The sequence below is a fragment of the Leucopleurus acutus genome (assembly GCF_964270905.1).
Source record: "Leucopleurus acutus genome assembly, chromosome: 14".
Classification (NCBI taxonomy): domain Eukaryota; kingdom Metazoa; phylum Chordata; class Mammalia; order Artiodactyla; family Delphinidae; genus Leucopleurus; species Leucopleurus acutus.
In genome coordinates, this window is record NC_139156.1 from 26423905 (window position 1) to 26434253 (window position 10349).

Consider the following 10349-nt stretch of genomic DNA (forward strand, 5'->3'; position numbering starts at 1 on the left):
GGGTTGTCTTTTTGCTTTTATGATAGTGTCTTTTTTTTTTTTTTTTTTTTTGCGGTACGCAGGCCTCTCACTATTGTGGCCTCTCCCGTTGCGGAGCAGAGGCTCCGGATGCGCAGGCTCAGCAGCCATGGCTTATGGGCCTAGCTGCTCCGCGGCATGTGGGATCTTCCTGGACCGGGGCACGAACCTGTGTCCCCTGCATCGGCAGGCAGACTCTCAACCACTGCGCCACCAGGGAAGCCCGAGAGTGTCTTTTTTTTTTTTTTCTTTTTTTTTTGCCAATTTTAAATACAGAGAGTGTCTTTTGAAGCACAAAAGTTTTAAACTTTGATGAAGTCCAAATTATCTATTTTTTCTTTTGTTGCTTATGCTTTTGGTGCGCTTGGTAAACTATGCTTTGAAGTGTAACATACAGAAAAGTACACATATCATAGAAATACAACTTGACGAATTTTCTCCAACTGAACACACAAACTGAACCAGCACTGAGATCAAGAAGTAGAACATTACCAGCACCCTGAAGTCTTCTCATGACCCTTCCCAATCATTTTTCCCCTGCAAGGGTAAGCACTGTCCTAATTTTTAACACCATGATTGATTTTGCCTGGTTTTTGAAGTATGTAAATAAAATCATACTAAAGCGGCAAAGATTTTCAATGATCCTACTCAATGCTGAAAAGGATGTGAAGAGACTAGAATCTCATACACTTTAAGTAAACTAATCTCTCAGAAAAGCAACTTGTATTAAGGTGCACAACATTTGACCCACTAATTTCATTTCTGGGAATCACAGCATTACTTATAATACAGAAAATTTGGAAACTCCTGAAAGTGATGGATAGGAGAATGGCTTGGTTGACTATGGGACATTCTAAGAATGGAATGCTATACAGCCATCAAAATGACATTTACCAGGCTTCCCTGGTGGTGCAGTGGTTGAGAGTCCGCCTGCCAATTCAGGGGACGTGGGTTTGTGCCCCAGTCCGGGAAGATCCCACATGCCGCGGCGCGGCTGGGCCCATGAGCCATGGCCGCTGGGCCTGCGCGTCCGGAGCCTGTGCTCCGCAACGGGAGAGGCCACAACAGTGAGAGACCCGCGTACAGTGAGAAAAAAAGAAAAAAAAAAAAGATATTTACCAAGAGGTTAAAAGAATGTGAAAAATACACTTACGATCAATGTTAACTGAAAAAGTAGGATGATAAATTATCATACAAAATGTCTGCAATTATGTAAAAGGTCTTTGCCTGGGGAAAAAGTATCAATACATGGGAAGAAAGTACAATGGTGGGAATAAGATGATTGGATTCTGGGTGGATTTTTCTTCTCTTTGCCATTTTTCAAACTTCCTTTAATGTACTCACACTACATTTATAACAACCAATACTAACCATAAGAGAGACAAAATCCTGGTGGGAAGTAGTAAAGACCTGAATTAGGGTGTTTGTGGTGGGCCTGGGGAGAGAAGCAGGAGTATAGATACCATTTGGCAGTTTATTGAATATGGGGAGTGAGTAGGTGGGAAGGATGGAAGGCAATGTTAAGGTTTGGAGGAACTGGGAGGACACTGGTGCCATGAACTAAAATAGGGACTCCTGAAGTAATCACCGCACAGTGGTCCAGAGCACGGGCTCTTGCTAGAGACATACCTTTTTTGAATCCTGGCCCAACCACTTATAGGTGGATAACACTGAACAAGTTATTTAACCTCCTTGAACTTGTTTCCTCATCTCTACAATGGGGATAATAATAGCACCTGTCTTAGAGGATTGTTAGGAGGATGAAATGATATAGAGAGTTTAGAGAATGCCTGGCACAGAGTAAGCTTTCAGTAAAGATTAACAATTGTGATATGCCAAGAGGCCCTGGGAGGTTGGCGGGGGGTGGGGGGGAGGGGGGCAGGGCTAAGACGTCTCACTCCCCAGCCACCTGTTAGACCAGAAACAGTCCTTCCATCTCCCCTTTCCCAGCTTGCTCACTGCCAGGAGGTCACCCCAGGAGATGCTTCAAAGCCCACCAGGGTGGGAGTGGCCGGGACTGTGAAGTAGGATGTGTGGGAGGACTGGTTTGGAGGAATGGAAGGACTGGTTTGGAGGAACGGGAGGGTTAAGAGCTAGGAAACTGCAAATTAAGTAGGCCAGTCTAGCAGCAAAGCAGAGAGGCTCTGGAGTACCCCACTGGAGCCTTCCTGTCCCATATCAGTATATCATGATGCTTTCTGGATAGTATAAGGAGGGGCATGGCTAATTGGGTCTCTTCTGTCTCACCACTCTGCCTCTACTCCCACTTAGACCTAGACTTGTGAGAGCAAGGTCTCTTGGTCTCTAAAAAACAAGGACAGCCAGTGGGACATCTTCAAGAAGATAAGGCGAGCTCCATGTGTAAGTTTGTCCTCCAGAGGCCACCCTGCCACCACCCCTCCCTGCCCTGCACACACGGGCGGGAGGTAAGACGTGTGAGTAGCTACCTGGATGTCTGGCAGAAGCCTAAGACCACATTCCCTCCAGGCCCCCTCCCAGGTCTTGAAATATGAGGCTGGCTACATAACTGTACCTGCTGCTTGCCTTCATCTTCAGTCTGGTGCTCTTTCTGTCTGGCTTCAGCCTGTAAGGCTGCCTGTGTGAGTTCTGCAGGGGCTATTCATTTTATCACTCCAGTTCCCAGCACCACCTATCTGCCTGCTTCCCGCTGGGTGTGACCACACTCCTCTTGTTTGTTGCCCTTCCCCTACCCAGTGTGCATGCCTCATGTCTGAAAGCTAGTCACTCAGGCCAGGAGCCACCTCTGGTCTCCTCAGGAAGATCCTATCCTAACCTGTAACCCCTCCCCACCTTATGCAACTTGCTCCCCACTCTGACTTTCTGGGCCCCATCCCTCCAAGAACCATCCCCTTTCATTACCCAGAACTCCCCAAACCCAACCCCTGCCTATACCCTGGTTCCTCTCATCTGCCTCTGACCCCTCTTCCATTTTCCTCTCTCCTCCCTGACCCCTCACCTCCATCCATCTTCTCCTAATTTCTACACCCCCACCTGTCCTCTACTGACTCTCAACCTTTCTGCACGTTCTGACCTGACCTTGAGTTCTTTCCCACTCTCCCCCATGCCTTTTCTCCCCAGGGGCTGGAACATCTGCAGCTTCATAAGCAATAAGCAGCTGTATGAGGCCATTTCCTACAGCAGCTACTCCGTTGGAAATAACATGTACAACCTTCACTCTTTCCTTAAGTCCATCCTTCAGGCACAGAGGGGACTTAACCCTCCCTCCACCCCTGGGAATTTCTCTCTGAGTCCCAGACTCAGATCCTACCCCCACTCCAGAATCCCAGCCTCCCAGAGAGCCTGAGCCACACCCATGGGAGTGTCAGATTCCAGGCCTCACAGTCACAGATGTGAGACATCAGTCTACCCAATCTCATTTCTCTGTCCCTTCTCCCTAGGATTTCTGGGCAGGAAACCCCCTTCCCCTCAAATTTTAACTTACTCCTAGTGTCCTGACCCTGCTCCCTCTACCTCCCAGGACATGGATGTAAACACTATCTATGGATAGGAGACCATCAGAAAAATCCAGTCCAACCTGCTGGGTGAGGTGGAAGCAGCCTGCAGTGGGACTAGGAGGGACTGGGAACTCTGGTGGCTCATTATCATCCTGTCTCCCCCAGATTTCAGGCCCTTGCTGGGGATCAACATGTGGATCACCCTCCGTGGGTACCTCCATTATGTTTTTTTCAACACCACCAAGCAATTCTCCAGTACCAGCTGGGTGTCCTACAATTCAACTCAATTCTGACACTATCTACCTGGAGAATAGCATCAGATCCTATGGGTTAAGGGCTTGGTCCCACAAGACTGCCCCCTACTTCAGATGCCAATCGTAAGTCCAGGTTGTTACCTGTGCTTCTGACCGACTGGCTAATTAATTGGACATTCCCATGCCACCCCTCCCTGGTTTGATTAATTTGCTAGAGCAGCTCAGGGAACTTAGGAAACCAGTTTACTTACTAGATTACCAGTTTATTACAAAGGACATGAATGAACAGCCAGGTGAAGAGACACATAGGTAGAGGTCCGGGAGGGTCCTGAACACAGGAGCTTCTCTCCCTGGGGAGTTTGGAGTACACCACCTTCTGCCCGGTGGATTCATTCTGGTTCACCAACCTGGAAGCTCTCTGAATCCAGTCCTTTGGGGTTTTTATGGAAACCTCATTACATAGACATGATTGATTAAATCATTGACTATTGGTGATGGATTCAACCTTCAGTCCCTCTCCCTTCCCTGGAGGTCAGGTGGTGAACTGAAAGTTCCAACCCTCTGATCACTAGGTTGGTTCCCCTGGCAACCAGCCCCAACCTTAGGTACTTTCCAAAAGTCACTTCATTAACATAAACTCTGGTGTAGTTGAACGGGTTTATTTGTTATGAATATCAAGACATGTTTCTCAAGACACATTTATCAATTATGAAGCTCCAAGAGTTTTAGGAGCTCTGTGCCAGAAATGGAGACGAAGACCAATTACATATTTCTTATTATATATCACAGCATCAAAAGCCCATGCTGGAATCCTTTTCTGAGCAGATTGAGAGTGAGAGGGATGGGTTGGGGGGGCGCTGTGGGCGGGCAGCCCAGCCCAGGCTCAGGTAGAAGCAGGCCCACAGTGACAGCAGTCAAGACCTCCTAGCTGGATGAACAAATGCTTGGGAGGAAGGCCCAACTATTAGGTTTGAATCTTGCTTCCACCTCTACGGAGCCGCACCATAGACACGTTTAACTTAGGACCAGTACAGCCGTCTGCACTCAGCAAAGAGCAACTCCATTTTAAACAACTGGCAGGGTGAGAAGGGAGATGGCATCTCAGTTACACTAAGTGTGAGTTCAATGATTCAAGCATTTTTCATGCAACATGGACCCTAAAAGCAAGCCAGCTGCCAAATCTGGTGCTCAACCACTGAAACAACAATTGGTTCCCAACTGGCTGAGCTGGACTTATTGAGAGGTCAGCTCTACCTTATTTTATGGATGATTTAAGGAGTTATCATGTTTTGACTATATGATTCAATTTTTGACCTATGTGTTTACTTTAAAATCTAATCTCTTTGTATGATATAATTCTGTTGTACTTACTTTGTGACCCTTTCTCCGTCATTTATCCTCTGATCCTCAGTTTCCTTAAGATCAGAGAAACTGATCTTAAGAGATTCCTAACTATTAGTGCCCTCCAAATGACATGTATAGAATATACAAGTAAGTTCTTCCACAGTCATTCTCTCTTTTAATCCTCAAAACTGTTCTATCATGTAGATACTATTCCTTTTCCTCTTTTATGGCTGTGGAAATTGAGGTTCAAAGAGGTTAAGAAAGTTATTCAAGGTTACACAGACAATAGGTGGTAAAGGCAGGATTAAATCCTTGTGAGTTCTTATCCAGTGTGTCTCCAGGTACCCTTCTAACACTTGGGAGGAATGCCCCAGATCGATGGGCAGGCAGGCCCTCTTGAAGTGTTGGGGCTAATTAAAATAGAAGGATGTTTTAATTAATTAATTAATTTATTTATTTATTTTTGCGGTACACGGGCCTCTCACTGTTGTGGCCTCTCCCATTGCGGAGCACAGGCTCCGGACCCGCAGGCTCAGCAGCCATGGCTCACGGGCCCAGCCGCCATGGCTCACGGGCCCAGCCGCTCCGCGGCATGTGGTATCTTCCCGGACCGGGGCACGAACCCGTGTCCCCTGCATCGGCAGGCGGACTCTCAACCACTGCGCCACCAGGGAAGCCCTGGATGTTTTATTTTTACATGTACCTCCTTTGCCTTATAAGTTTCAGTGCTCTTGGTCCTTTGTTCATATGCCTAAGTACTAAGTTAAACTCCCACTGCTAGGGTAGTCCACTCATGCCTGGGGGTCCTATCCTTGAGCTGAGAGGGGTTCCCCAGGTCCACACGGGAAGGGGAAAGGTGCTGGCCAAGGATCCAGCTTGCCTGTTTGCAGCTTAGTTTTCTCTGTAATATGGGCATCATAACTGCTGCTCTGTGGGCTTCAGAGGGTAGGCGGATCAGATGAAGTAGATAACAGGGAGTTACTTTTTTTTCTTTAAGTTTTGGCTGCATGCGGGCTTTCTCTAGTTGCGGCGAGCAAGGGCTACTCTTCGTTGTGGTGCGTGGGCCTCTCACTGAGGTGGCTTCTCTTGTTGCGAAGAACGGGCTCTAGGCACACAGGCTTCAGTAGTTGCGGCGTATGGGCTCAGTAGTTCTGGCTCTCAGGCTCTAGAGCACAGGCTCAGTAGTTGTGGCACAAGGGCTTAGTTGCTCCGCGGCATGTGGGATCTTCCCGGACCAGGGATCGAACCCATGTCCCCTGCATTGGCAGGCGTATTCTTTTTTTTTTTTTGGCAGGCGTATTCTTAACCACTGCGCCACCAGGGAAGTCCAGGGAGGTACTTTGAGGTGTGAAATGCTCTTCCAGTGTGTATGTGTGTGTGTGTGTGTGTGTGTGTGTGTGTGTGTGTTGGGGAGGGGTGGGTGGAAGTTATCCAAGGCGTGGCCTGGCAGAGCAGTTTCTTCCCAGGCTAAGGTCAAAGCCAGGTCCTCTTCCCACTATCAACACCAGAGCCTGGGTCCTGTTTGTTGTTCTTGGCTCCTCTCCTAGCAACCAAAGCAGCGTTGAAGAAGGTATTGCCAAGCAATGGGGACCTTGCCTCTCAGCTCTCTAGGAAGAGGGGTCAGAGCTCCAGACCCTGGCAGCAGCCTTATAGCACCCTGGGCAAGTGCAGGGAGCTCTACCAGCAACTGCAAGTTCATGGCCTAAGGCCCAACCTCAGCCTTAGCTTGGTGAGGGGCCCTCCCGAGACCTTCAGCTCTTTACTGCTACCCTGAGTTTGACCCAGAAAAGATAGCCTCCACCCAAGATATATACCCCGTCCTTAGGGAGACCTGATGAGGGAGACCCCACCTCATTCTTGGGGTGTGTATTAGCTTTCTAGGGCTGCAGTAACAAATTATCACAAACTTGGTGGCTTTAAACAACAGAAATTTATTCTCTCACAGTTCTGGAGGTCAGAAGTTCAAAACTAAGGTGCCCACAAGGTTGGTTTGTTCTGGAGGCTCTGAGGAGAATCCATCCCATGCCTCTTTCCTAGCTTCTGGGGGCTAGCAGCAATCCTTGCCATTCCTTGGCTTGTAGACCCATCACTCCAATCTCTGCTCTGTCTTCACGTGACCTTCTCCTTCTGTGTCTCTGTGTTGTCTCCTTTTCTGTCTTATAAGGATACTCATTCTTGGATTTAGGACCCACCCTAGTCCAGGATGACCTCTTTTTGAGATCCTTACCTTGATTAACTCTGCAAGGACGCTGATTCAAAATCAGGTCGTATTCTGTGGTTCTGGGTGGACATATCACTTGGGGGCCATGATTCAGCCCACTACATGTGCCTCCAATTGGATGGAGGAAACCTAAGCCCACTCTTGGGGAGTCATTGACTCTGAGAGGAGAAATCTGTCCCTACTTAAAGAAGCCCCTCTTTTTTTTTTTGGCCACGCCCTGTGCAGCTTGTGGGATCGTATTTCCCTGACCAGGGATGGAACCTGCGCCCTCAGCAGTGAAAGCACAGAGTCCTAACCACTGGACCGCCAGTGAATTCCCAAAGAAGCCCCTTTATGATGGAGAATTTGATTCCCGGCCTAGTCCCCAAGAGCCTTTAAATTGAGACAGGCACACAAATGTTGGTGGCGGGGAAGGGTCAGCATTGGCAGAATCCAGACCACTGTTCTCTATAGAACAATGGGAGGGTGTTGTGTCTGTCGTGTGAGGATTTGGAAAGGGACCAAGGGGGAGTTTCCGCCTCCATGAGGCCAGTGAGGCAAGCCAGACACATGGCCTTAGTCTTTGCCCTCCCCCTTTTTCTTTCTCCAGCTCCCAGATGTTAATGAGCTGATCTCAGTGTTAAATACATTTTTGAAAATGAACCCCTATATGATCATCAACAAAGTAGGACTGTTCCCGAAGGTGGTCTTAATATGCTGGGGAAGCCATCAGGGTTAAGCCCACATAAGGGTCTTTCTGCCAAACCAAGCTAGCTCCCCGATCCCTGTTTCTTCCTTACTTGCCAGGACCTACCCATTCAGCTGGGTTCTTTTCTTTCCCACTCTGGGAATTCTCTTCCTGAACTGGGAGCCGTAGAAGCCTTGCAGCTGGTACTACCTCATGCCTCCTTTCTTTTTTCTACAAACTGCAAGAGCCTCAGGCTGCTTCCTACCCATTCAATCTCTGGGGGTCCTCACGCCTCTAGACTGGATGCTGAGTGAGGCATCAGTTCTCCTCACACCTCTTTGCCCCCCACTGTTAAGATCTCCCTAAAGACAATTGCATGGTACCTTTTCCTTTCAAAGCTTTTACAGTTGGTCACTATGTGGAAGGAGGCCCGAAGTCTGAGGAAGGTTTGAAAATTTCAGAAACCTGGGAAACTTCTGCCAACCCTGGTCCATGGAATGAAAGGGCAGCCAGCCTCTCCACTTAGATCTGGCCTGAAGACACCAACCAGGACAACCATTCATGTTCCCCTTTACCTCTCTGTATGGCTACATTTGAGCACCTCCCAGTTGGCTTTTCTCACCTCTGTATTTCCTCAGCCTCATGCAGGAATAGCCCCTTTATGGAATGATTTTTTAGGAGAGTCACCAAAGAAGTCTCAGTAGGGCCAACTCCTAATCCCCCCTTTCCTAGAATTAGTTGCATGGATTTGGGGTTAGAGAAAGTTGGAACACCAGTAGGGGACCCAGTCTCTCCATGGTATTCCAGAAAGAGTGGATAAGAGGGTGCAGACATTGTGGCACATATGGGATGGGTACCCCCCAGCTCCAGATCCTTCTTTTGTACTACCACTCCATTTCCACCACCCCACCCAGATGTGAATACCCAAGTGGAGGATATTGGGATATCAACAGAGTTTATAATACAGAAGATTTGTTGAATTCAACCTGTTAAGAATTTCAGTGTATTGATGGACTCAGTGGGTTTGTCCACTGAGTGGTCAATACACATAAGCTGAGAATCCATTACTTTGAGAGACGGATGTGAGAGATGTGAGGAATGAAAAGAGATGACCAGAGCTTGACAGGATTGTGATGGGGAATTGAAGCTGGGCACAGTGATGGGAGAGGCAGGGCAGAGTTGACGGACTGACAACTGCTCCCTCTTTTTTTTTTTTTGCTGAGTTTTATGGTCTTATTAGCACAAACAAAATGTGTGCATGAGCTGTCTGTTCATTTTCTTCGCTGCACAGCCTGGCATTGGGATTGGTGACTCTGATGGCCAGCTGGGCTGCTCTCTCCACAATGGCTTTGTGGTTCTTGGAGGAGACGTTGTGAGCAATCTCATCATAGTAAGATTTGTTGCACATCAGCAGCACTTCAAGCTCCTTGACCTTGTGGACCAGGAACTTCCCAAAGCCGCTGGGCAGCATGTGCTTTGTTTTCTTGTTGCCCCCATAACCTATGTTGGGCATCAAGATCTGGCCCTTGAATCTCCTGTGCACTCTACTGTCAATGCCTCTGGGTTTCCGCCAGTTCTGCTTAATTTTGACGTATCAGTCTGACTGGTGCCAGATGAACTTCTTGGTCCTCTTTCTGATAATCTTGGGCTTTGTGAGGGGTCTGAGGGTGGCCATGACGCCTAGTAGGAGATGGCTGCCACCTCCACAGGCAGTGCTGAGGAGAAGAGCTCCCTCTTGTTTTCTTGATGGCTCAGCCGTTCCCACCTACATGACCCCTTGGAACTCTGCTTCCAAAAAACTATTCATAGGGGAAGAAATGGGTTAACCACAGATTCTCCTCCTGGCTTTCCCTCATGCCAAGCAAATGAGCCCTCTTTGAGTTAAGGGTCTGACTGATATAATTAAGGGGATGATGGACAAGGCTAACAAAATTGACACAGAATCAAGAACCTACTCCCAGGTCCAGTTAAGTTTGTCATTAAAACAAAAAACACACCTCTTCAGGGTCTCAGTAGCGAGATCTGGGACCAGCTGGGAAGGTGCTGCTGTCTACAAGGAGAAACTATATCTTTTATTGGAGAAACTACAAAGGTTTAGGAAATCCAACCAGTGTTCCCCACTCTGTTTTTCTGACTCTTCTTCTCTGGTTTGATCCCTCTTGGCGATCCACTTCCAAACTTTCTACTCTGGAGCCATTCCATTCCTCTTTTGAAGCAGCCATTCCCTTATACCCCATAAAGCCCACCTTATGTTTTCTTCCCCAACATTTACAGGGGAGACCTACTTGCTGGGGAACTCACTAGGGCCTGACCAGTTGGTGGAGGGAGGAAGTGGGTCACTGATGTGTCCATCCTCCCTCTCCTAGGCT

General features: G+C 48.1%; 1 pseudogene across 1 annotated transcript; it reads right to left on the bottom strand.

Annotated features, from left to right (window-relative positions):
- Window positions 1-9205: 9205 nt before the first annotated feature.
- LOC309971772 (large ribosomal subunit protein eL32-like) lies at window positions 9206-9679 on the bottom strand (annotated as a pseudogene). The gene has a single exon. The product of its transcript is annotated as a large ribosomal subunit protein eL32-like (transcript).
- Window positions 9680-10349: the final 670 nt, after the last annotated feature.